At 36.6% G+C, this 26,822-nt stretch overlaps 1 protein-coding gene across 2 annotated transcripts in view; it reads right to left on the bottom strand.

Moving 5' to 3' along the window:
• LOC109098943 (cadherin-2) overlaps positions 1 to 25,638 on the bottom strand; it is a 139,535-nt gene extending 113,897 nt beyond the window's left edge. The window contains exon 1 of one of the 2 annotated variants that reach the window (XM_042718699.1): positions 25,435 to 25,638. The gene's annotated coding sequence lies outside the window, so the exon portion shown is untranslated. The remainder of the gene's footprint in view (positions 1 to 25,434) is intronic. The other variant, XM_042718700.1, reaches the window with a different exon arrangement.
• Positions 25,639 to 26,822: the final 1,184 nt, after the last annotated feature.

Genomic DNA, 26,822 nt, shown 5'->3' with positions numbered 1-26,822 from the left:
GTGAAGTAGGTATTCCTAGGTGAAGGAGGGGATCCATGGGACACACTACGGAAACAAAAAACTGAGAGAAAAAAAAACGGAAACAAAACGGAGGGGAGACACGCAATTTAAACTGTTTGGGTTGGTTATTCTGTCACAATTCACTAGGAGGGAACGAAGAACGAGGATTATATTATTGAAAATGAAAGTGTGAAAACAAAACTCAAATAGTTTGTAATACAAACACAAATAAGTAATACTAACCATGTCTGCAGAAAGCTGTAGTGTCTTGCTCAAGAGCATAATGGTGATGGTTCATGGCTCATTTCTTGGGATCAGACTGGCAGCAGTCATAATCCAAGATCTTTACCCAATAGGTCACCCAACATTCATGTACTAATATTTGGGAACAGAGGGTTAGTACATGCAGAAACAGGCCTTTACAGCAATTTTTAAAGAAGGGTGACCTAATAAAGCGACAAGCGATAAATCCTTTCTTATCCATGTCAATCTCAGTTTTGTTCTAACCACCAATGACTGCAACATGTGACGCTCAATGAGACATTATGTCCATCACTTGGTTTTTTATTTTTGCTGACTAGCTCCATCCACAGAGAGTGAAATCTATTGACTTGAAGTCTTGCCCTACACAGCTGTACATAAAAAATATTTACTGATTGGCTGTTATTTTGTCGCTTCACACAGTATGTCACATTCAATGAATAAAAGAGTGACTGCTATCACCTGTTTGGGACAATTTGTTTGAAAAGGGAGCACGTGCAGTACCACTTTGGGCACACCTGTATGAATTTTTCTCACTTTAAAGACCTTTTGATCATCCTACAGGCTTAAGATAAAAGCCAGAGGTTAGTGTTGAAGTTTACAAGTTATTCCTGTATAAGAATTTCTGTACAAGACTAGAATTAAAAAAAAAAAATGTATGAGGAGAAAAATTAAATTAGAAAAGGAAGGAAAATCATCTCAAAAGTCTCCAGCAGGCATGTGAACTTTAGTATTGTTCTATGCACTTAATGAAGTTAAAAGCATTCATCTTCATTTACTGAAATAAAATTTAATAAAAGATTTGAAAAGCTGAAACTAAACTTAAATACATTTTCATGACTCAAATAAAACAAAATGGTCAAAAATTAATTTAATAAATAATAATAATAAATATTATTATTATAAAAAAAAAAATATTCTAGTCAGTGCATTTACTTAGGCATTCTTTACATACTAAAAACAATAAAATAAAATATAAATGACAGTGAATACTAATAAAAACCAAAACTAAAGTGAAAAGAAATTAAGGTCTTTGCACACACAGGGTCCGAAATTTTTGTATGCGTTTTTTTTCGGAAAATCCAACCTGATCCAAATTTTTTATGACGGACGAAAGTTTTGGAGGCAGTGTGTAAACGTGATTGACACAACCTGAGGTCGTATTTATTTTTTAATGTGTGAATATTTCGGAAGAAAAATTCTTTAAAACCTTTAAAACTAAATTTAGATGAAATCTCAATCTCATAACTATTTAAGTCACTTACATTTGTCGGGGTTTTTGTATACTTTTGATGACTCTTATTCTGAAATGTGAAAACAGGTGATTATATGTGCATGCATCTTTGTTTTGATCCAATTTTAATCATAACCCACTAGTCTTTTTCGATTCCCATCATAGTTTCATTCCAGTCTAGCAAGAGCCAAGCTAAGAACAGAAAAAAAAATCATATTTCAAAGAAGCACACAGGTTTACCACAGTAGAGCAGCTGACGTCGCTTATTAAAAGGCCTCTCATGGCAAGGCCTCAATGTTCAAAACTTCTTCAAAGTGCGCTAATGGAAGGTCACACCATTATTCTACACAAAAAAACCACTGTGTGCGCTGGGGTGAGAGGAACCAGTCGGGCCTCGACTCTCAGAAGCACGCAGTCAGAGAAATTATAAGAGACACAGATAAAGGGATGCCGAACCTGAGAGAAGAAGAGGTGGAGGGGGTGGAAATAAATAGGGGAAGCGAGTGAAAGTAAGGGTGACGGAAATGAACAAAGAGAATGAGCGAGAGTAGGAAGGGAAGAGAAGAAAAGAGCCACTGATCAGCAAACGAGAAAAGAACATACAGGCAGACTGATTCACGAATGGTTTGATTTCAGAGACAGTCGGTGGCTGAATTACACCTTAAGCAGAACCGAGAGGATTGACAGGGCAAGAGAGGGAGAAAAAAATCGAAGGAAATTATAAATTATAAAGAGTTATGGAAGTACAACTTTGAACGCAACGAGCCAGGAAAAGAAGAGGGGGGTTAGAAAGAGGAACAAATTAAGACCAGGGAAGTTAAAGAGAGCAAAAGACTGAGCGAGAGCTACGGCGTGAGAGCAGAGAGAGAGAGATGATGATGGCGGCTGATTCGCCGATATTATCTCAGTGCAGGGAGATGTGTGTGACACAATCTCAAATTGGAAATCGCTGTTTCAATCTCTCCTCACTCTTTGCTCGCCGCTTCACTGATAACGAGACAAGCTTAATTCTATTAAAAATAGCCCGGTACGTGTGGCAGGAACAAAACCCGGGCTGCTAAAAAATGCAGGGTCCCTTTCACTGACAGCCAGCATTATAGCCCACTTTAACAATCCCCCCTACCAGAGCCCCCGCTGGACTAACTTTCATCTCCATCTCGGCATTGCCATCTCTCAGCGTTCATCTATCTATCTAATTATCCATCTGTCCCTCTATCACTCTCACCCATCTGCTGCGCTCTATCTCTCTCTTCCAGACTAAGACCAGCTCTAGGGATCCTTTCGTTTTTCTTTTTTCATTCTCTCACTTCCGCAAGTCTTTGCTTTGCTTTGCTGAGCCTAGTGTTTTCTTTAAACCGCTCTTCCTTGGTCTCGCTTTCTCGCTCTGTGTCTTCCAGGCCGTCCTAATCCTCTTTTTTCCTCCTTCAGGGCAGGTGGTGCGTTTCTGTCATATCATCCCGCACTAAGAGTCGTCCCTCCGTTAGGAAGCTTGAGTGACATTTAGTATACTCCTTCACCCTTCAACTTCTGACCCTGGCGACACAGCCAAGTGACTCTCGTGCTTGTTAATGCCTCCAACCAATCATGAGTCAGCAGGTAGCCAAATGGCCAATCAGATCATGGTGCTCTGTCTCACAGTGGGAAGGTGAAATGAGGCTCATTAAATTAGCGAGGGATGTTTTTTTTTAGAACGATGTATCAGAGAAACTAGCTCTCTTCAGTGAACTTTCCCAGCTGGAATATAAATAACACATGAAATCATAATGAGCCTTGATATTAGATTCCGAGATTCATAACTTGGTGAAGGGAAAAAAGAATGAAGACTATTACTATTAAGAATACCTCTGTGTGAATAGTTGAAAGCCTTATACAAATAAAATGATTGTTTTCCAGCTTATGTATGTTAGCTTTAGTGTTCTGCTAAAGCATTGGAAAAAGAAAAACCTTGATAAAAGTAGATAAATGAATTTGAAAACTTCCTGGAAAATGGACCACAAATATTGATGACTCATCCTACGCTACTTATTTTTTTTGTCCAATTTTTTTATTCTCAAAATAAGTCCCTCCATCTTGTATGACCTGCAGCCAACTAGCGTGTAGCAAATAATTCATGGCTGAAAAAAGATTATTATAAAACGGATAGTTCCAGTCCTTGATTCTGATTTGTTGAGTTCGAAGCTGTTGTAAAACATACACCTCTTTGTTTCTTTTGATGCTCAGCAACCACTTTGTTGGAACCATAGATATATATATGTAGATGCTTCATTAGCGAATGTTTCTATGGGCCTCAATACATGAGCCATCCCCCATTTTTGGAAAGGTCTATGATTGCAAGTTGACTGTGTGCATCTACAACAGCAAGTTATACGCATATATATCATTGAATATTCATTGATTATTATGGTGAATGACGTCAAGCTGACTGCTCCAAAATGGCAGATGCATCAACGTATAATGATTTTAATAATAAGAAAAATATACATAACTAATATCACAACCACAACTGTTTCTGAGGAACTACATTGTTTGGCGTAAGAATAATGTTTTTATTAATATCATTACATTTTATTTGCTTTGTTTTATTTTGTGAAACCTTGCTACGTGTATGGAATAACCATTACAGTGAATTTAAAACAGCTAAATTCACTGTAAACCGTGGCTTCTTGGGGTTTATTGCTTTGTCAACCCAAATGATATGTCTACAAAATGATATTCTAAAATGTTCAGTGAATGGCACTAAAAGCACATTCGGTTTTATCCAAACTTAATACTTTGAAATGTTTTTACTGAGGTTAGTGGTGCTAAAAGGTTAATGCTCTATTGTGAAAATAACATACTACTAAACACTGCCCTTAACCAAACCAAAAGTGTTAACAAAAGAAAACGTGAGACTGAAACAAATTTACTGAAGCAAACGTGCCTTTTTAAAGTTTCAGTGCTTTTATTGTATTTCGTACCCAAGTGCTCCTCAGTGGAACTGCATCAAGTTAACTATAAGAAAAGCATAAATGTATAATAAAAGTATTTTAGGTCATAACAACCGTATGAAAATAAGTCATTACATAAGACAATAAGTCATCATTTGAATGAAAAGGAATAAACGTCATTGTTTATTCAATGTATAGGTACGTATGTGTATATGTAGTTACGTTTTTGGAGTTTTAAAAAAAATTAAGGCAGATTTTTCCGGTATGAAATATCTAAATTCAGAGATCGCTGATGGTTATTTTTGGTTTTTAAAAGAGCCCATCCATTGGTCGTGACCAGTTTTCCTGTTTCAACAGGAAAAACTTCAACAAATGAAACAAAACTGTGCTCTTTAAGCAATTTCATAGAGAGAAGGCTATTTTTCGCAGAATGCCCTTTTTTGGGATTGAGGTAGTGATGGGTAAATGGGTTTGCCCACATGAAAGAGTAAGGAGAGTGTCAGGCTAATGAATTAATCAGGCAGTCATTAGTTTATATCTGCTGCAGCCGCGCAGAGCCCTATTTTTCCCACATAGAAGGAATGGAGCAGAGAGAACGAAGAAGGCAAATCATTCAGGCATGAGAGTGAGGTTTTCTACAGTATGTGTGTGTGTGTGTGTGTGTGTGTCTGGAAGGGACACGGAGAGACCAAAAAGAAAGAGAGATGGATGGAATGAAAGAGTTATGAGTGTGTGTAAAAGCGTGCTCTTTCATTCCCCTTAGCTAACTGTGTTCATTTCCCATCATGCCAATAAAGCCGAACTTGATTTGAAATTAAATCGGTTGAAGGGATGTATGACTTTAGCAAGGGCAGACAGATAAAGAGTTCGAAGGAGGCTGAAGAAAGAAGAATGCTGTTTGAATGAAGGAGAGGGGCATGGACAAGTATAGAAGACAGGGGAGGTTAGGCAATCATAAATTAAAGCCCTCGCTTTGCATAGTCGTACAAGTTGGATGCTTCAGGTACTGTAGAAATACAATGCAAATGAAGTTCAATACAAGATAAGCTTTCAGCATGTCTGGCATAAATGCCAATTACCATAGAAAATAGTTCCAACTTGTATTTTCTTTTTTTATTTAATTTAAAAAATGAAAAAACTGTTATGTCCCTGAAATTCATTCTCAAACAAACTCACATACTGACCACTGTGCACTACAGCCTTTACCAATAAACAACATGCAATATCAGTATTTTCTTATTATTTTTATCAACAACAACAATAATAATGTGTTACTTTAATAATATTTATAATAATAATTATTATAATTATATATATATTTGATATTTTTAAAAACAATAATTATCATTATTAATATTATTAGACTTTGTTGGCAATCAATTATGACAAAAAGTGATATTATGAAGATTAATTTAATCATAAAGATAATTATGTGCTATTTTAATAATGATTATTATTGGTGTTATTTCACTGTCGCCAAATTAAATATGACAAAAAGTAATTTAAGAAAGATTGTAATATATAAAAATATATAATTATTATTAATAACATACTTTTATATTTTGTTTACAAAGAATTATGACAAAAAGTGATATTATGAAGACAATTTTCAGTCGTAATGATAATTATTATTATGTGCTATTTTAATAATGATTGTTATTATTGGTGTTATTTTATTGTTGACAAATCAATAATGACAAAAGTAATTTAAGAAACATGCCTATAATAGTTATATTAATATAATAATATTTTGTTTTGTCTGTTTGTTTGTTTGTTTGTTTGTTTTGCCCAGTAATAAGTGGAGGTAATCAATTAATAATCTACTGAGTAGAAAAGCATTAACATCTCTACTTAAAACATTAAAGGACAGCAAGTCTTGTAGTGGTGTACACTACACTTTACTTAACTTTGTTGAACCCAGTACTCTCCTTTAACCAGCTGGCATTTAACGTTTGGGCAGCATGTATATGCGCATGTACACACAAGCATTTTTTCTCACTCAGAAGTGCCAAAGGTGACAGTTGAAGCGTGAACATCCTCCACTGGCTCTGGGTTCCCCCCACCAGCACAACATCATCACCCACAAAAAAAAAAAATCAACGATTCTAAAAAACCCTAAAACAAACAACTACCCTATTCCTTAGGGGAGAAAACACAAATCAAACCAAGATCAGATCAGCATGTTCAGGCCAAGAGCTAAACTGTATCAACCCAGAACTCCTGCAGTCAGGGATGTGCTCCAAATAGAAGGTGCCCTAAACCCACACAACTTTGCCAGAGATGGTGACCTAAAAGCTCCCGAAATAGTGTTCCATTCTTTCTGGACAGACAGCTACCCTGTATCCGTGTCTAAGGGAAAGTGGCGAGATGCCCACTGAATGAGTTGGCCGCTGCACTAAAGAGAGAGAAGATGAGGAAGTTACACTCTGTTTTAGAGAAAAGTGGTGCATAAAAGATGATCGGAGAAGCACTCACATGCACTAGGTGTCAAGATTTGTCACCACCTGTGCTAGATCAAAACATTGTGATGCCGCATAGCAAGCCATCACGCTTCTGGGTTTTAGTGATGGATATAAGCAACACTACGCAACATTAAGTGTAGTTTAGTTTGTGACTTCAGGGCTTGTGCAATGCTTCAGAGAAATGCAAATCTACTGATATCAGCTGTGGCAGTGAGGGGCAATCGGGTCTGACTGGAGCAGAGACGGTCATGATGACCAGGATCCATGAATTATCATAATTTACGTCAAATCTCAAGTTCTTTCTGATCCAATAATGATGAAAATAGAACTGAAAAATGAAATGGCATGAAAATGCCTTTGCATATCAGACAACATGCCAAATTCTGGTAAAACTGTACAAAAGCCCAAAACTCTAACAATTTTCTGGAAACATTTTGTTTCAATGCCAAACAAATTTGCTATAGATTACATTCAATGGTGTTACTAAATTATTAGTGTTTTTATTATGCATATTATTACAAAATTCAATTTAAGTGTGCATTAGATGCGTCTTAGACAAAAGATAATCTCAGATTAATATCTGATATCTATAAATATTTTATTAAACATATTTAAATTAAATAAAACTCTATTTAATTTGTATATTACTTTTTATCATTTTTTCTGTTAACTGCAACATTGTGAAATGTACAAATGTTTTGTGTTTTTTAGATCTATATTATTATTATTATTATTATTATTTCAAAAACAAAGAAATTATTGGAGTATATTTACAAGAAAATACTATTTCATACTGTATATTATAGTGTTGTGATTCACCTTTAGGATTTAAAATGAATGGTTTTACTTTTACTTTTTATATAGACAACATTGTACAAATAGTACCATTTATTGAATAGTGGTCATTTATTGGTTGAAAATTGTTTCTACACCAACTATTTGTCAGTGTATTGTGGTAGCGTGACAACATTAAGAATGCATTAATGCCAATCACCTCAACATAACAGCTGATTTGTATTCTCCTCCAGGTAAGAGGATGGGCAAAAACATCATTTTAATGCATAAAAATGTGGTTTGATCCCTACTTGGTCCAAAAACCTGCAAATTTAGGTCAGGAACAATTTTGAACGCCAGTCTGAAAATGATTAACTGTTTCAGGCACCGAAAAGCTTACCTCAACCCTGGCCCTCAAGTACAGCAGACATCTCTGGAGTTACACCGCTGTCTATAACGAATCACTCCAGCCACAAAGTATTGAACCCCAACAGATGCTGTCCGAAACAGGCAGAACAGCTTTGCTGAAATGAGAGCCATAAAGTCTTGAGCTTTGATCAATGGGTTTACTAAACCAAAAAACTATGACTGATCGACATTTGCCAAGTGTCTGATAAACCACGTTTAACCTTCCAGCGTCTGTATACTCACGACAAAATGAAAAGAAAACCCGATCAATGAGGTGATCGATCGTCCAAGGCCCCATTCGCTCTCCGTCGAGTGACATTAGCAATTGATCAAGTGCGGCGTGCAACTCGGAACATGTGAACTTTAGTCTACTCACGACAAAGGGCATTCATACACGAACTTGTGTTTGCCTGGCTGTATGTTTGTTGAAGGTTAGAAACAAGGGCAGGAAGATGTCCCGCTGTGACGAAGAAGGAAGTTCGGAGCTGAAGTGTGGGAAAGCAGCAGCGTTTTAAGGAGGAAGATAAGCAGAGGCACATCGACAGGAAGCAGTAACAGAGCTGCTATGGTTAAAAGTCAATGGGTATAAAGCTGAGAGGGCAAAGTTGAAGCGACATCAAACCGTGAAGCTGAATGCAGCTTTTGGCACGAGCTACAGATAGTCCTATTTTTCACCACACGGGTCGGCTTTATGCCGCTGACAGAGACATGAATAGATGTGTGTAAAGACCCGAGAGATTTGCCAGTGGATTAATCCTTTCATTAAGGAAAGCGAGAAGTTAATTGCAGCGACAGCTGCGTTTCACTCAGAGTTTACTCGATTGACATTTTTTACGCCATCCTTTTAAACGGAAAAAAGCAATTATCAATAAATGCAGGGCAATCTTCACATGATGAATCAGGCAGAAATTAGCTTTTATTTCTCTTTTCTTTGGCCTTGAGGCGTGTTGGCAGCACAGGCCTGGAGGGAGTTTTCGTGAGAACCGATACGCAAACGAAAATAAACCACTCGATAGCAATGTGATGAAACGACAGACACAGTTTAAGCGGCAGATCAAAGGTTACGATAGAGTGAAGCCTGATGAAAAAGAGTGAAGATAGATGGAGATGGTCTTGGGTAATTACTTTGAGTACCGGTATTGAACTACTGAAAGGAATATTACTCAGAAAAAGGAAAGTTAGGCTTTTAGACTATTCAGAAATTATGCGGATAATAAGATGAATGTGAATGAGTGTCCGGAGACCAGTTATGAAAGGAGATGTAGCGCTGGTGACAATCCGAGAACAAGACAAAAAAAAGAAGAAACCGGTAACTAAAAAGAAAAGAGTAAATCGGAAAAGGTAGCACCGGGAAAAAAGAGACACTGTAAGAGCTGTTAGTCTTGATAAATCCCCCGTTGCTCAATAACAGCTATGAATAGGCTCGAGGGGCAGATATCAGACATACCTTTCTAACCTCTAAACAACCCCGGGCTTTACACATATAATCTTGAAATCAAACCATATTCAGTTTAAAAATTGAAAACATATGCATACTTATATTATTAGCGCTGTGAATATATTTCATGAAAAATATATTTTTTATTAAACCTTAAATTCTAATTTGTGAAAACGCATTATAAATAGTGTTATAAAACAATTTTTAAAAAAGTTTTCAATTAATAGTTTTTTTTTTTTATCCATAAAGCATTCAAAATAACATTCTAAGAACCATTTTAAACAATGGTCATTGTTTTAATAATATAAAAATACTGAATATAATAAATAATAAAATATTATAAAATCAATATGCTAACTGCACATAATCCCATTGCAGTAATTTAAGCTTCTATGTATATTTTATTTTCCAAAAATCACTTTTCTCACCAAAAACTGATATTGTATTGTCACAGGGCAGTTAGAGAGCACTGTAGAAAAACAGGGTCTGGGTCCAAATGCAGGTGAAATGAGATTTATTGAACAGAAAGGCAGACAAAAAGAAACAAAAAAACTGATCAGAACGGATAAACAAAACAGGATCAGGTGAGGGATACAAATGTGGCAACCAACATGCTTGCATCAACCTACACACAACAAATAACTACAATTACAATTACAATTCAGCCAGGCAGAGTGGTGGGAGTGTGGTGTATAAATAGTCCATGACAATGAGGAACAGCTGAGGGTGTAATAAGTGACAGGTGTGTGGAGTTTGGGGAAAGGACTCCGGGAGTGCCTGGACTCATGACATGTATATGTGCTATAAAAAAAAAAAAAAAAATCTGTGAAATCTACAGTACTACTAGGCAGCTGTGGTTGTCAGACCTGAGCATAAAAATATGGTAGCAACATATGGATGGAACCAGAATTTACATTTTAAACCTGTATATTTGATATAATGTTAATACCAACCACCAACCTAAAATATACCAAGCACTAAAATCTGTTTTGTGCATTTATAATATAATAGCAAGACAACCACCAAAAAAACACAGGTAACATATATGACATTAAAATAATGCAATAAATATTCACTTCAGATTAACATAAAACCCTAATATACAAAACCAATTTTACAGTAAAACATGAAATAAAACGATTTTTTCAATGACAAACCATCAAATGTGAAGTGTCCCACTAGGAATTCTGGAAATGTCCATTTACGGCTTTTCACTGTAAATTATAAGATGACTTGTTCTTTTTTCATCTAGAAAAACTGAATTTTACTGTAAAATTCCATTAAATGGCTCATTTATTACAGTTTTTCACTCTAGCCTAGTAAGGGAACAGAGTTTTTATAGTCTTTCACCATAAAATCACTTTTATCGTTTTGCAATTAATTTGATTAATTTGTATAATATGTAATTAACAAAATGTTTAATTGATTTACACCCCTGATATACAGCATAGACACAATATAATCAAGTAGAAAACATGATCAAGTAGTCTGTTCAGAAACAGCTTTCTCACACACACTTATATTGTCACACCTGTCTGGCTCTTAACCAAAACTCACCCAACAATGTGTCATAAAATCTCAGCTGCTCTTTCTCCTTCCCTCACTTCCATCTATCGTCCTCTCCTTCTCCATGCTCTGATTCATTCTATTTCCCTGGTGATGACAGCTATGGTATGGTGTCACTCTTGCTTTTAACAGTACAGCTGTAGGTGCAGCAGCCAATGTGTGAAAAATGGCAGATGATGGCACATGAAAGCATCACAAGACTCTTTACCCAGATCTGTCAGAACCACACACCTACCAATCCACATCTGCCACACGAATGTCTCCTCCACATGTACACAGATGTACACATGTGCAATGTAAAATTACTCAAAAAACTTTCTGTCATGTGAAAGGAACAAGTTTTGGCACTCAGCTTTGACTAGGATATTGGTTATTGGCAAGCGAGGTTGGAGAGAGGAGTCTAGTGATTTCACGTCTGACTGGACAGGAAGAAAGGTCTATTTCTCTATTTTAGAACAAATATGTGACTGCGGCTCAGAGTGATCTAAACTAAACCAACTCTGCAGGCAGTTCTAGCCAAATCAGGCTACAGCTATAATGTTCAAAATACAGTTTGCTCACAATTGCGATTACATTTACATATTACATTTAGTCATTCAGCAGATGCTTTTTACCCAAAGCGACTTACAGCTGAGAAACATCACAATCAAGAGCCAACAATACTCGAATTACGTTCGTGCCAAAATTATAATGTGTATACTAATTTTAACCCATTCACATGTGGGATGGGTTTTGTTTCTGACTCTAAGTATCTGCAAAACTTGCAATAAAGAACATTTGCTGTACAATGAGCCTGAGGTCTGCTTTCTAATTGCCAAATCTTCAGTGCTTGAACTTCAGTATGTAGCCATGGGTGCATTTTCAAAGTCGAGAGTATAGTTTTATAATGCATGCAAAATAAGATAACAACAGAAGGCGAGATGTTATACTGTCTGCTTTTAAAATATGACAGCATCTAAATGATCGATTTCTAGAAGACAAGTGTTTATCTCTGGACTCTGTTATGGAGGGGGCTAATGGCCAGTCAAGAAAATTACAGAGGTCTTGCAGCACTATGATTTATCTTAACATCATGCATATTTATACTAATCAAAAATGTGTCATTATAATAAAAATCTCTTTTTAAGATATCTGAATGTGGCCAGTATGAGCAAAAATGGTTAGTCTCAGCCTGAAACAGCATGCCCAATTGGCCACAGAATGCCCACTGAACATTCTTGACCCAGCTAATGCATACTGCACACAAAAAGGGCAAGAGCTGGCAGAAATCCATTGGATGGCTGCTAAAGGGTTTGAAAAATAAAATAAATAAAATTAGATTTAGATACAGTAATATTATATTGATATATAAAATGTTATTACTATATTAATCATTCTTTATATATATATATATATATATATATATATATATATATATATATACTCACTGGCCACTTTATTAGGTACACCTATTCAATTGCTTGGTAACTCAAATTGCTAATCAGCCAATCACACGGCAGCAACTCAATGCATTTAGGGATCTAGATGTGGTGAAGACAACTTGCTAAAGTTCAAGCCGAGCATCAGAATGGGGAAGAAATGGGATTTAAGTGACTTTGAACATGGAATAGTTATTGGTGCCAGATGGGCTGGTCTGAGTATTTCAAAAACTGCTGATCTTCTGGGATTTTCACGCACAACCATCTATAGGGTTTACAGAGAATGGTCCGAAAAAGAGAAAATATACACTGAGCGACAATGTGTGGACGAAAATGCCTTGGTGATGTCAGAGGTCAGAGGAGAATGGGCAGACTGGTTAGAGATGATAGAAATGCAACAGTAACTCAAATAACCACACGTTACAACCAAGGTATGCAGAATACAATCTCTGAACGCACAACACGTCGAACCCTGAAGCAGATGGGCTACAGCAGCAGAAGACCACACCGGGTGCTGCTCCTGTCAACTAAGTACAGAAAACGGAGGCTACAATTCGCACAGGCTCACCAAAATTGGGCGATAGAAGATTGGAAAAACGTTTTCTGGTATGATGAGTCTCGATTTCTGCTGCCACATTCAGATAGTAGAGTCAGAATTTTGCATAAAGAACATGAAAGCATGGGTCCATCACAGGAATAAATAATATTTTCAAATATATTCAAATAGAAAACAGCTCTTTGAAACTGCAATAATATTTCACAACATTACTTTTTTTTTTTTTTTACTGTATTTTTGATCAAATAACTGCAGCCTTGATAAGCATAAGAGACCTCATTCAAAAACATGAACATTTTGACCAGTAAAAAATACTCTCTCTCTCTCTCTCTCTCTCTCTCTCCTCTCTCTCTCTCTCTCTCTATATATATATATATATATATATATATATATATATATATATATATATATATATATATATATATATATATATATATATATACTGTATATACACACACACACACACATATTAATTAGAAGGGGTTGTCAGACATACATTTGGCTTTGTAGTGTATTATAAGAGTCAATAGCATTCTCTACAATACCTGTTTATTCAAACAGCTCATACCTGGCCATCGGGGAGCTGTTTAAATAGTCCTTTCAACATGTAGCTTGTGGCAGTATATGTGTATCGCCTTGCATTTAGCAGCTTTTATCGCACTGATGAGATCGATAAGAGTTTTCCGATCTCAAATGGGAAGAGAATTCAAATGAGCATGCGTTTGTGTGGCATTAGACTTGATGGAAATGATATGGAAACTCTCTGTGATGTATTACTTCTGAGCAAATTTCACCCTTGAATGATTTGGACAGAGTTTTCTGTGTACGCAACTGTGTACATAACCGCTGGTGTTCTCTGATTCTGATATTATGTGCTGGTTGCATATAAATAGTGGAGAATCAGATGGCTATGTACTAAGGAAAGCAATGCTTTGCGATTACTAGATCTTTGAGTCAACAAGCACAAGATTTTCTCTCTACATGAAGTCATTCACACTCAGCTTCCAGGAAATTGACTGTAGATGATGATGGTGAAAAAAGGACAACGAAGCACTCAAAATTCAAGACCTCCCCCAGATTAAGGTCACTGCCGAGCTCTACGCTTATGACTTGTCATAAAAAAACGTGATCCGGAGGCAAGAAAATATGCCATGCCAAACTGCCAGGTAAGATGGATCAATCAGAGCTTTGAAGTCCAGACCATTTGCAAGTAAATGAAAAATAAATAAACATCATCTGTAATTCTATGAGTCTGTGATTGTGCATCTACCTTACAAAGGCAAAACACAGTAAACAAATGGAGTTTGAATTGTATGGGGTCTCTTACACCAGTGCTTTTAAAATTGTGGGCCATGCTAAGTGTCAGAAGGTGGTTTGTTCATGTGGGAAATATAAAAAATATAAGTTCTCAAATTCAGTTAACAAGTTTGTTGGAGGGCATAACCATTTACTTATTTCTCACATGACACAACGTTTGTTGAAGATCATAGAAATGTTGCCTGCAGCACTTTTAGTTCACCCAAAAATGAAAATTGTCATCATTTACTAACCCTCATGACTTTTTTGTGAGTTTTTACCTGAATTTTAACAATTCTGAGAAATAAAATGTTGCAATCTTTGCAAAGATTTGTCAGAAAAAGTCAGAATTGTGAGATATAAATTAAGATTTTGCTAATTACCTTTTTTATTTATTGTTTTATATTTATTGTTTTAGAAACTGGCTTCCATTCTACTAAAATAAATATTATTGCATATTTAAAATAACGATTATTATACCTCTTTAGGTGGACTCTACCATGAAAATGTTTGTTAATCCGTCTTACATTATCTGTCCTGGGACAGACTGGTTTGGCTTAACAAAAATCAGATTCAGACACACAAAAATTTATATCAATTAAAATTCAATCAAAAATAGTTTCAGTGCTGCATAGTTGCTGTACTTTTGACTTTGTAGGACAAGATGGTCCACACAATACAAAACATGGCTATTCTCCAGCCTTACTGTAGGTGAGTCCTTCCAGCACCTATTACTGGCCCCATCACCACAGCAGCAGCAGCAAAGCCTGATGGGATTGCCCCTTGAGCTTTAGTCTGCCATCTCCATCATTCTATCAACTTCAGTGTCTGTGTAAACTGAAATGGCATTACTGAGTGAATTACTGAGCATGGCACATAGGAAAATGTTCTGATCCTTGTACGTGAGGACACCTTTCGTAAGTGTGCCAATCGACCGATTGGCTTGAGTATTGTGGTGCCTTATTCAAGTTCAAACAACACTTTTGCTCTCTGTTTGAATCAGTCCCGTCTCTGTGGAACGTACAATATACAGAAACACAAGCAGATCTTCTTTGAACATTTAGGGGGCGGCTGTTTATTGCGTTCCTCTTTTCCAAGCGGGATCATCAATTATGTATAATATAAGACTTTTACGATTAAGGCCTAAAAAAAAAAGAACAAGCAGCAGCAAGAAACAAGATTTAAGCCTGCCATTGAAAATCAAACCCACATCCCCCTCTCTAATTGAAGAGAGTGATGAGCCTTTTTAATAAGAATCAATCTGAGAAAAAAGGAAAATGCGGGACTGCGAGACAGGATTAATGCATCAAGAAAAAAAAAATAAAAAGCCTCAATTAAGACTCTGCCAAACTTTGGCAAGCGATAACACATTAGCATTAAACACAGCAACCTAGAGACATCAACACTGAATCAGAACCAAGAATTTTTCAGGTATGAGAATTCAAAACACATATTTATTGATGGCTTTAGAAGTACACTGCAAATGTAATCAAGGGCCACAAACACACATACACACATATATATCCCAGCAGTTCGTGTCACCCTATTACAATTAAAATCACAGGCTCAGCGTTCCCTGGACACAGGTATTGATGATTCATTTTGCATTTTATCAGAGAAACAGAAATGCTGTTAAAAGGAGATCAGTCAGGCAGCAGGCATAAGGGGGCTCTCTCTAATTGCCTATTCATCAAAAGAGTTCCTCAAGTATATCCAGAGCTGAAATATCACGCATGACAACTGAACCGTACTCCATTAATTATGCTCCAAATGAACCAGGTTCACAACACTCCTCTTCTGGTTATTAGAATCTCAGTTTCTCTCTTCACTGGAGACTCACATAATCAGAGTTATACTTTAACAAACGAGGATAATCATTCACACTGGTAAACAGAGCTGCAGGAATAAATCCTCAGACACACACACCAACTGACAAAGCACATTTTCTACATCAAATTGAAAAAAGTGGTTAAGGAGGGGGTTGTTGGTACTTCAAAACACTGTTAAACAATAGCGTGGGTGATGCATCGTGGTTTTGTACACACTGACAAACAAAAGACCATATAATAGCACAGAAACGCTGTTGTACTAATGCTCACTACTAATGTTGGAAAACAAATTAACCATCACTGACTTGGATCTTTGAGCTTTTAAATTATCTTTGTCAACTTTTTACTTAATTGAATGTGATGTGCCTACTTCAAGTCAACATGAAAACATAATGTTTACTTTCTTTATTCATGCTCCTGGTCATATTGTGAACAATTCCTCATTGCACCTTAATAAAAACTGTAGTTTTCATAATCTTTTACCAAAATGTTATAACTTTCCTTTCCAGATTATGTCACCAAGCAGCTACCTGTCATATTCCTCTGTTTCGGTTTCAGTCACATGATTTTTTCCTCACAGCTGCCATATTTATGATCATCAGTGAGAAAAAGCAATGGCATAGAATTCCAAAACACACAAGGGGAGCGATATCAAGAGAAAATGCAGATCATTGGTTTTGATCTGTACCAAACCTTAGGAATTATTTATGAATCTGTATAGCAGACATTGGCACTAATTTTCAGATTAAAGTATTAATGCAAATGGATTTTACACTTCTGTTGCAATTTACTGAAGTAGTTATGAATTTAAAAAGTGTTTCTTTGGGGATTGAAGTTATAAGATATCTAATATATTTGAAATGCATTAAAAATATAGAAATAAAAAATATACTTTTTTAATGTTGAAAAATACATATGTTGGATAAAACAAAATGTTTTGTTTTTTTGCAAAACTTTCAAGTCAAAAATCACTTAATGCAAGGAAACTAAAAAATAAACATGAACATTTTTTATGTCAACTTTGGTCAGGTACGTAAACTACAGTATCACTTTATTATAAATACAAGTATTTTCGCATTCCAAGTCACATTTAAAGGTATATTTAAGTCATAAAATGATGTACATTTATGTCAAACTAAACAGAATAAAGAGCTTTTCACTCTCACTTTTCACAATTTCAATCAATTTATGACTGAACAATCCGAGTACAATCCAAACAGTCCAAAGTGTTGACTTTAAATGTGTAGAGGAACAATATTGGTATGGCACAACTCTCTACAGCAGGGATGCCCCCTGATTCTGGAGATCCATCATCCTGCAAAGTTCATCTCCAGTTATAATCAAATACACATTAACCAGCTAATTAAGATCTTCATGAACACTTGATAATTTATCATTCAGACAGGTTTGTTGGAGCAGTTTGCGCTGAACTGGAAGGTAGATCTTCAGAAACAGGATTGGGCATCCCTGCTCTACAGCATCTGTATAATCTATCTCCCCTTTATCTGCTAAATATTTTACATTTGTCCTACTTGTCCTCGACGTGTCTGTGGAAATCAGACATGACATTTAAAGCAAACATCACAGATTTCTTTGCACCAAAATTAATTTTGCATTGAGGAATTTTATTTTAATACTCAGCTTCTCTATTTTTGTTTACGCAACTCTTGCATTCATAAACGCTGCTGTCTAATTCTATCCCTGCAAGCAGCTGCAACTGCTGACAAACTCATCTGTCATGTGCCAGTGTAAGTGTGTACATGGGATACATTGTGCCTCAGGGTTCTTAATGTTAACTCTTTAGGCTCAGGCCTCTTTTTTTATTTGGCTTTCGCCGCTTTTAAAGAAATATTCTGGGTTCAGTACAAGTTGAGCTCAGTCGACAGCATTTGCAGAGTAATGTTGATTATTCCCTTTTTTAAAAAAAAAAAAATCTAGGTTATGGTGTGGCATTTACAACGGAATTACATTTTTGAAGGAATTCAAAGCTTTTAATTTTAGAAAAGCACTTACATTAATTCTTCTGTTAAAACCTGCATTGTCAGAGCTGATCATTTTTATGGACATTTTAGGCTTTTAGGTGTTATGTTGCTGTGGCAACGAAGTTGTAAAATTGGACAGAACTTTACACAGAAAAGGTTAGAAAGCAATTATTTCATGCTAAATCATGTTAACACATATTGTTTATGACTTGTGGCTATACTTTTAAAACAGCATGTATTTTAACACTTACAGATTAGCGCCATTCACTTCAAGTTCTCACTGTAAGCCAGATGTTGGCTTTTTTCTAAAATGGGGGCAGGAGATATGTGTGAAAAATAATTTTTGTGTGAATCAAAATCATTCTACTCGTGCTGTCAATAGAGCTTAACTAGTATTGAACCTGGAATATTCCTTTAAAGGATTAAAGTGTGCTCAAGAACACACACACTTTTCCAAGCGGCTCCTTGAGGCACAAGACTGATGAAAAAAATCTTCAAAGCCATAAACTGAGGCCTGCTCTGTTCGTTTGATGTGGAGATAATGATTAAGGTACATAGCGAGAAAACATTTCTATTCGACTGCAAATTGAAAAGAGTAGGAGATGGACGTCTGAAACTCAAGACGAGGTGACGAAAGATGATTGTCAGGTTCATTGGAAGTTTGGCTCCTAGAGTCAAATGTGACATAATTGGGACTTTAGGCACTGGATAAGGCTGGTTGTCGAGGTTATTACATGCTTTGTTTGGAACATCGGATTTGAAAAGCTTGAGTCGTAGCTAGCGTAAGATCACAGCTAAGGGTAAAAATGCAACAGACATTTTTTCTATTTTCTAATAAGACCAGGTAAATTGGTGGCAATTCGGTCATGCTCACCACTGGCATGGGTTTCTGTAGGAGGACAGCAAGCAACTGACAGCAAGTAAACAAGATGAAGTTCAACCGTCCTTCAATATGAGCCAAAATGGCAACCAAAAATGACAGTACACCTTTAAAATTTGCCACAGCCAGCCAGGCAGCCATCTCGCTGGTGATTTGTGTTCTTGTAGAGAGGCAGTGCATGACTGTGTGAGGGTGAATACATCTGTCTGTCTGTCTGTCTGTCTGTCTTATAAAGCGGTTGCCAGTCCATGTGCCATAGCACGTTCTTCCTCTGCTTCAGGCCCTCCACAGCTATCAGTCCATCATTGTCATACAATAATTCTGCGAGTAATACCCGTCTGAGTCCCACAGAAACTGACATACTGTGTCTGCAGCAAGAGCGTGTTAAACCCACTCTACATCCTGTAGAACAGGCCAATTTAACACAGGAATAAGCCAATTATCTTCGAAGAGTAGGCAAATTTACAATAGGATTTTCACAATTCCTGTCGGATATCAGTGTCAGAGGGTTGGGCTCCAACACATTAGTCTCTTTCATGACCACACACATTTTCCTAGACAAAAATCTCACTTTCGCACACTCAGAGAGGCTTCAGCCTCATGCAAACATCACACACTCACATTCATAGTCTAGCCCAGATTACACGTCGCTAAAGAGATTCTGTTAATACAAACAGTGGTGGAAAAATGGACAGCAACTGATGGAGCTTATGTGATGTCTACATCACTCTCGGCATGAAAACTCTGCCATATTCTGGGTTAAAAGGAATTTTTAGAACACGGTGCAATGTTAAAAAGCAACTGACATAATTTGTAACAAAATTGATTGCTACAAAAATGAATTTCTGCACTTTAAAAGATGCATAATCTGTAAATTGCTTGCGATGGAAGTCAATGAGGCCAATCAGTAAATGTTAAAACACTCACAATAATAGTATTACAATGATCTTACTGTGGGGAAAAACTGCTTAACCTTCTGTGTGATGCTTTACAACTTAACTGCAATGACAATGCAGTCATAACCCCTCATAACCTACAACAACTGAAAAATGATTAAATAACAAACATTTTAACAGAATAATTAATTCAAGTGCTTTTATAAAATTGTAAATTTCACATTTCTGCTTTTAAATCCTTAAAAAATGGTCCCATTGAGCATTTTAAGTGCAGTGTTCATAATTTTTTTTTTTTTTTTTTGAAGAACCCTTACCAAAAAGTAGTATACTTCAAGTTTATTTTATTAAGTATACTTAAGTAAAGTTAAAGTATATTTAGACTTTTTTTAAGTATAAGTCAAGTATCCTTAAATGTCATTTTAAGTATATTTCTGAGGAGTACATAAAGTCCATTTCTGAGAAGTACATAAAAAATAAACTAAAAGCATACTTTCTTATTTTTAGTTTAAAAGAAGTATACTAATAGCACACTTGAATAAACTTATTTTTCGTAAGGGAAGAAGGAAAAATACATTGTATGGTGATCAACAGTTTGCTACAAATGCTGCCACTTGATACTTCTACTGAATACTTGTACTGATATTTCTTTGAAATCTGAGATGCCTTAGTGTCAAAGAGATTGTAAAATCTATTGGATTATAATACACTACCAAATGAGACTATACTTCCCGCTTGGTAGAGCAGCTGATGTTTGAGAGCTGTATTACAGAGTGGCACTAATCATAGTGTAGGATTTATAGTTGTCATTCAAATGTTTGTCTGACTGCTAGAATGGCATAAACCAATCAACCAAATCATTCTCATTCTCAGCCCCAGTAAGATTAGTCTACATAATAGACAGTGTAAGGAAGATGAGATGGACCACTTGTAGATAAATCCATTCATCTTCCATAGACACTTGTTCCTATGTTGGTCACAGAGGAGTGCTGGAGACCACTTGTAGATAAATGAATAGAAGATACCACAGCACTCGATATTTGAGCTAAAGACATAAAATTCATGATACTGTTGTTGCCAGATTTTATTGCTGATTTTATGTTATTGAGGCACAAGCAATTTTGGAGATTTCAGTCTTTCCCCATTTAGGCAGACAATAGTTGCATTAATCACACTGAAGATAGCTGCCTGGGGCCATTGCCAAGATGGCTGCCGAGTGAACTGACTTGCACTGAAAAGGGTTTGGCTACATTAAGATGATACATGGGAACCAAAACCAATATTTGAAATAGAGAAATTCTTCCATGATCAGACCCCACAGTTATGCCCATTCAAATCTGAACAGAAAATGCTTTTTAAATTCTAATTACTACATTTGTACTGATTTAGAATTTTTGATTAGAAAAACTTTTTTCATAACAAACTTTGAATGTTTGCTTGAAATTTTGAAGATTTATTTGGCATTACAGGCAGACAATGATAGGAATGGATGGACAAACAGATTGATTGATTGATTGATTGATTAATTTATTAATTGATTGATTGATTGATTGATTGATTGATTGATTGATTGATTGATTGATTGATTGATTGATTGGTTGGTTGGTTGGTTGGTTGGTTGGTTGGTTTTGCACAATCCAAAGACTTCTTGGTCAGTGAGTTTTTTTTAGTAAACAAAGGCAGAAAAAACTACAACATGAAAAAACTCTCTGTTTGTCAATGGACACTTTTCATTCCCCGGTGTGATTAGGTCCATGGGAATAAATTGTTTCAGTTTAATTTCTAGTGGCGAATATTCTCTCTCAGTGCCAATAGCTCTTAAAGCAGTATTTTATTTCTCACTTTAACAGCATATAACAAGTCCCACTTACTGCCTATCAGTAGAGACCACTTCCTGCCTTTGGCACAAAAAGCTCCACTGCCTCAATATATTCAGGAAAAATATTAAAATAATAAAATAAGAAAACTGTTTGAAGTTCATCAAAATAATAAACAAATTCTCGCTCTACTAGTACATGGGCTTTTTACTTTTCACCTCAGCGAGCTCTCTAAACACAGAGAGAGTATAACCTCATTTGCTCACTTCACCTGATTCTTTCTCATTGACAGCCAAGAATATTATTTTCCTGAGTTACATTAACAAATTGCAGAAGCACAGTGTTTCTTTCATTGAATGTTTTAAACACCTGCTAAAAGGTTTCTGTGTTTGGTTAGTTGGTTATGTTCCACTTATGAACACAAAAAACAAGCTATTACATACCCTTGACACTAAATGCCATGTCAGAAAGATGTAAAGCAATCTGTTCGTTTCCAAAGAGACAAATTGCATGATACTAATCTGATTCAGCATGGTAAAAAAAAGGCCCAATGTTAGCTTTAATACTCACTTTAACTTGGTCTCCGAGGGCCTCTTATCTGATAAAGCTTGTTGACTTCATTTTTCACAACAGCCTGCTGTAGATGGCATCTCTTTAGAGGAACAACTCGCTCTTTTCTGTGGTAACAGAAAGTCTTGCTTTCTAATTTGCTAAGGCTGTGTTGCTGTTGCATAATGGGCCTTTTTCTCAAATTGCAGCAAATATTTCAAGTTTGGATCTACAACACAAACACCTTTACACTCACTTACATTCCTCACTTTTTCTTATAATTTTCTTTGTCCTCCTTACATGTGCCCATCATTGCATCTATTATAAATTAAAGAATTGCCTAGGGCTGTGAGTCAGACAGTCTTGCCAGTGACAATACCAGCATTTCTCTATTGCCGTTTTTTTTGCAAGCAAAATCTTTGTCCAACATAAGACTTTGAGCCAATGTCTTGTGTCTATTTCAACATGGATGCCTCCTCATTTTCTCCTTACGCTATCTCTCCTTCTCGATTTCTCCCTTGGTAAATACAAGAGCTCCTTGGGTGTAAACAATTACAAGCTTATTGCTGACACAGATTGCTGGAGTCGTGTTAAATAAAATCAGAGGAGTGTTCACCCAAACTGCAAGCTGCCTCCTGCCTGGCCCATTTTGTAACAGTGAACCTCCCCTTGCTGAAGCTTAGCCAAGCTGAAAGGGATTTTGTGCATCACAAAAAAAAAATTTCTGCATATACTTGCACTAAAAAAAAAAATGCATTTGTATCTGGGTCCCTTTGATAGCGCAAAATCATCAAAGGAGCTAAATGCATTTCATTTTCAAGACACACACAGACAATTACTGTACAACAAAGGATCAAATGGGGGAAAAAAATAAGAATGGTGTGTATGGACATCATAAACCCATGATACAAAATACATTTCGAAATAAAGTTGGAGTGCATTTTTGTTTTTTGGCTTTTCTTTAAACTTCTTTTCTGCTCCTCAAGTGTGTTTTTATAAGTGTTTCTGAAGAATTTCTTCCATTGCTTGTTATTTTTCTTTGCCCAGCATGTGACAAGGGACAAAGGCCTTTCAGCTCTTCTAGTGTTCCAAGTAATGATGAAGAAGCTTGAAAGTTGATTTGAGAGGCATTGCAGTATTGCAACATTCCCCAAACCTATTAGCCAGTATACCCTCAGAATGTAACACAAGCTAACCACACAAGACTTGTGCTATCTGCTTCATTCAGAAAAAAAAATCAGGCTGTTGCTGTGCTGTTGGAACCATAGCCATGTGAGTAAGATTTTCAACATATGGTGAGGGTGTACTTTGGGCGTCCTGAGTTTGATTCCCAGCTCAAGGTCCTTTTCTGGTCCAATCCCCTCTGTCCTCTATCATAATTTCCTGTCTGTCCTCCTACTGTGCTGTCTAAATAAAGGCAAATAGCCCAAAAATAGAACTTACAAAAAAAAAAAAAAAAAAAAAAAAACCAAATCAGTCAGTGCTATGCAAAAACATCTCTCTACAATTAGAAATATCCATATTCGTCTTCTTATTTAAAGATGCGTAAAGTGTGTATTTTCTGCCTCTAGCGACAACAAACAGAACTGCACTCCCTCCAACTGCCACTGGTTGGACTGAAAGTCTAGAGTCTAGACATGCCCTCAATTCACTCTATTGGTTGGGTCAATGGTCTTGTGTTCAGCTGGTTAGGATGCTCAAACAGTGTAAAGCTATACACTTTTCTGGTAAATCGACCAGTAATTACTTACTTTAAGGACTCATAAGTATATATGAATTTCTTTAAGTACAGATTATTTATAGACAGTACTTATTAAAGCACATAGGACAGAGATTGCGAATACTAGCCTGCAAAATATGCAATGACTTAAGTCAAAGATATAGACAAACAAATAAAAATGTAAAAAATTATGTTGTATACTAACATCGATGTAACGTACGATACGCTAACGAAAAACGATCCAACATGCTGTTGCTATGGTTACCTCCCCAGCAGTACGCGTCTATTTTGTAAGCTCTGACTAAATTGTAATCTAACTTTTGTGTTTGAAATATATAGTGAACTGTGGCTATATACACACAATTTATATAAAAAGGAATACGTAGACCTTCGAGACCACTCACAACCTTTTGTTTTGACCCTTTTTTGGGAGAAGGGTTAAGCTTTAGGGAGGTCAGACCTTGAAAGCTCAGTCAAATCCAAACACATCATACACAGGCAGGTGTATGACTTCACTCAAAACCTACTGGTTATGAAAGCAGCAGTAAATCTGATTACTGCCATCAGTAATCATTATTACAAATAAACAGCAAAAACAGCGCCTGTCCCACTGAAAGGGCATTTGCGCTATTAATATATTTTGGGGAAACACATGGCACGAGCAGCAGAGCGTACGATCCAGCCCTGTCGCTGCCGCGCGCTCACTCACGCGCAACCAGACTCACTTTGCGCCTAAAAACATTATTAGCGATTCAAATTATTGTCATCAGTTAAGCCGTCGTTAGGGAAGAGACTAGCCGTTTAATATTTGCCCCGCGAACACCGGGGTGTCGGTAAACGTGTCTGGTACTGCCCAGCGAATCCCTGAACGGCGACAGACTGAAGCGCGCGCGCCATCTGCTCCAACTCTGCGCGCGCTCAGTCATGTGGAAGGTCCGCGTTTCCCAAGAGTGAGTCCAGTATTTAATAACTCACATAATCTTCTCATATATCATAAAACCACCGCTTATATAGGAAGGACAGGACGCGTGCATTACAGAGTACAGGAGTACATGCTGGAGTTTCTTTGACATTGTCAATTGGGAGCATCCATACTTTGTGTTGACTGTGTTGAATTATCTATACATTGATAAAAAAAAAAATCGTACAGCGGACTTTAGATGGACGTAATAGACGTTTCTTCTTATTCATGGGTTTACAGCCAAAACAATCAATTCAGGAAAACACACACAAACAACAACAACAACAAATATTCAATTTGAAATGATCACATTTCAAATAAATCCTTCAAAAGGTGCAAGCGAGAGCTTATTCCTTAATCCAACATTCAAAAAGAGACTCGAAAATATGGAGACAGAAGCGCTGCCTTTGATAACTCGCGGTAAATTCATCCCGTGTAATCATAGAAAATATTAATATTTTACCTTGTAATGTCGGTCTTAAAGCAATGACTTTCTTTCCTGCGCTGAGTGAGTCTGTCGGTGTTCAATGGCAAGCACTGAGTCAAATATGAACAGGGCAAACGCTATAGCATCTCTCTCTCACACACACACTATCTCTCTCTCCCTCATCCTCTCTCTCTCCCATAATAAAACGACTGTTTTAAAATCCCTCATCACGTACTCACTCTCCCTCGCTCTCAGCAGTCTGCAGCCTATCACAACAATCATGACAACTATCTCTTACAGAAATCCCATGCATAATAGAAAATAAATTCCTATATTTTGCGATCATCACAATTTACAACATCATTACTCCCTTATTATGGTAATGGTCTATCCGGTGAGTGTAGTTCTTTGCATTTCCCCCTACATTTCAATAATTTCTCTTAGGCAAAAGAGAACAACAGAAACACTATGTGAGACCAATTTAAAAAAGACTATCCCTCCTCCATCACAGAACAGAACGGAGCCAGTCAAAGCATAAATGGACGTATTTATCCACCTAGGAATGACTGTTTTCTTTCTGTTTGGTGTTGCTGCCAAGGCTTCCTTTGTGTGTACGTGTCTGTGTATGTGATGGGCTTTGAAGGGCACTGTTTTTAAAAAGCGATGGAGTCTCTGACCCACGTCGTCCTTCAGTTTCAATATCACCTCTTTTACGCATGACAATCGTTTAAAAACAACTTATCTCAACAGCACAGAAAATGCATTTCAGTGTTAACAGACACCAAAAATAAAAATTCTGTCATTTTCCCTCATGTGGTTCCGAACTTGTATTTTTGAAGAAATGTTCAACTGTTTTTGTCGTTATGAAAGGTAAAGTGGTCTAAAACAACACAGTATCACTCTGGTGTGTTCACACTTCAGGCAACCAGTTTTAAGTCCTAGCTTGAGGGTCAGTTCTCCTCTTTCCTGTCCCAAGATTTCTTGTCTGTCCTAGTGTGCCATCTAAATAAACGTGGTATATATATATATATATATATATTATATATATATATATATATATATATATATATATATATATATATATATATATATATATTTACACCCGGGGCCGGAGCAGTATGACATGTGGCCAAGTATGGTGAGCCATACTCTGAATTTTTGTTCTGCATTTAACCCCTCCAAATGTGCACACACACCATGAACACACACCCGGGGCCGGAGCAGTAGGCAGCCAGACCTGACTCGAAGCAGATGAACTGGTTATACAGTAATACACTCAAAAAACAACTATTTGGCTGAACACAATTCAATCATGAACAACGGTTCCACCCAACTAAATCAAGTTATTTGGACATATTTAATTAGGGACCAAGCACGGAAGGTGCTTAGGCACCTATTGTATCCATTAGCGTGATTTTCTTCTT

This window comes from Cyprinus carpio, chromosome B2, assembly GCF_018340385.1.
Source record: "Cyprinus carpio isolate SPL01 chromosome B2, ASM1834038v1, whole genome shotgun sequence".
NCBI lineage: Eukaryota > Metazoa > Chordata > Actinopteri > Cypriniformes > Cyprinidae > Cyprinus > Cyprinus carpio.
The sequence above is the reverse complement of the archived record's forward strand: the minus strand, read 5'-3'. Positions and strand labels throughout refer to the sequence as shown.